The sequence below is a fragment of the Bubalus kerabau genome, chromosome 10 (assembly GCF_029407905.1).
Source record: "Bubalus kerabau isolate K-KA32 ecotype Philippines breed swamp buffalo chromosome 10, PCC_UOA_SB_1v2, whole genome shotgun sequence".
Lineage (NCBI taxonomy): Eukaryota > Metazoa > Chordata > Mammalia > Artiodactyla > Bovidae > Bubalus > Bubalus kerabau.
In genome coordinates, this window is record NC_073633.1 from 28275138 (window position 1) to 28276944 (window position 1807).

The 1807-nt window shown below is 44.9% G+C and overlaps 1 non-coding gene across 1 annotated transcript; it reads left to right on the top strand.

Annotated features, from left to right (window-relative positions):
• Positions 1–375: 375 nt before the first annotated feature.
• On the top strand, positions 376–477 carry LOC129622215 (U6 spliceosomal RNA). The gene has a single exon (XR_008699886.1). It is a non-coding gene; the product is annotated as a U6 spliceosomal RNA (small nuclear RNA).
• The last annotated feature ends 1330 nt before the right edge of the window (positions 478–1807 follow it).

Consider the following 1807-nt stretch of genomic DNA (forward strand, 5'->3'; position numbering starts at 1 on the left):
AAAAACACCAATACAGTATACTAACGCATATATATGGAATTTAGAAAGATGGTAACAATAACCCTGTGTACGAGACAGCAAAAGAGACACTGATGTATAGAACAGTCTAATGGACTCTGTGAGAGAGGGAGAGGGTGGGAAGATTTGGGAGAATGGCATTGAAACATGTAAAATATCATGTATGAAACGAGTTGCCAGTCCAGGTTCGATGCACGATACTGGATGCTTGGGGCTGGCGCACTGGGATGACCCAGAGGGATGGAATGGGGAGGGAAGAGGGAGGAGGGTTCAGGATGGGGAACACATGTATACCTGTGGCAGATTCATTTTGATATTTGGCAAAACTAATACAATTATGTAAAGTTTAAAAATAAAATTAAATTAAAAAAATAAAATAAAATTGGAACGATACAGAGAAGATTAGCATGGCCCCTGCGCAAGGATGACACGCAAATTCGTGAAGTGTTCCATATTTTATTAGGGACTTCCCTGGTGGCTCAGACGGTAAAGCGTCTGTCTACAATGCAGGAGACCCGGGCTCGATCTCTGGGTCGAGAAGATCCCCTGGATAAGGAAATGGCAATCCACTCCAGTACTATTGCCTGGAAAATCCCACGGACAGAGGAGCCTGGTGGGCTACAGTCCATGGGGTCGCAAAGAGTCGGACACGACTGAGCGACTTCACTTTCACTTTCAGATTTGAAGATAAATAGGGGATTTATCCCAGGGGATAAATTTCCAGGGGATTCCCTAGTGGCTCAGACTGTAAAGCGTCTGCCCACAATGCAGGAGATGCAGGTTCAGTCCCTGGGTCAGGAAGATCCCCTGGAGAAGGAAATGGCAATCCACTCCAGTACTCTTGCCTAGAAAATTTCATGGATGGAGAAGCCTGGTGGGCTACAGTCCATGGGGTCACAAACAATCAGACATGACTGAGTGACAAAAAAAAAAAAAAAAAAAAAAAAGGCTTCTCAGGTGACTCCCAGATAGCTCAGTTGGTAAAGAATCCACCTGCAATGCAGGAGACCCGGGTTTGATTCCTAGGTCAGGAAGATCCACTGGAGAAAAGATAGGCTACCCATTCCAGTATTCTTGGGCTTCTCTGGTGGCTCAGCTGCTTGTGGCTCAGCTGGTAAAGAATCCCGCTCCAATGAGGAAGACCTGGGTTTGATCCCTGGGTTGGGAAGATCCCCTGGAGAAGGGAAAGGCTCCCCACTCCAGTATTCTCCCCTGGAGAATTCCATGGAATACAGCCCATGGGGTCACAAAGAGTCATACATGACTGAGCAACTTTCACTTTCACTTCAGGTGACCCTAGTGGTAAAGAACTCACTTGCCAATGCAGGAGACTTAAGAGACACAGTTTCAATCCGTGGGTTGGGAAGATCCCCTGGAGAAGGGCATGGCAACCCACTCCAATTTTCTTGCCTGGAGAATCCCTTGGACAAGGGAGCCTGCTGGGCTACATCCATGCATTCACAGGGACAGACACAACTGAAGCAGCTTACCACATTGCACACACATCTTACTTGTAATACCTCTGTGCTCATCTGTGTTGTCTTGGTCCTAAAGACTCTATAGAAGGTTTTAATTATCTTTGACAGCTTTATTGCAGTCATATGATAGTGCATTCTCACTTCTTGATCTCCTTGGTATTCATTTGCATCTCACCTTCCCACGTTGAAAATTTACTTAAAAGCCCATATAATTTAAATGTTTATAAGAGAGGTTGGTACAGAGTAGGCACTCAAGAATTATCTGTTTGCTGAATGAGCCAATGAATTTATTGAATTTAATGAAAATGTTG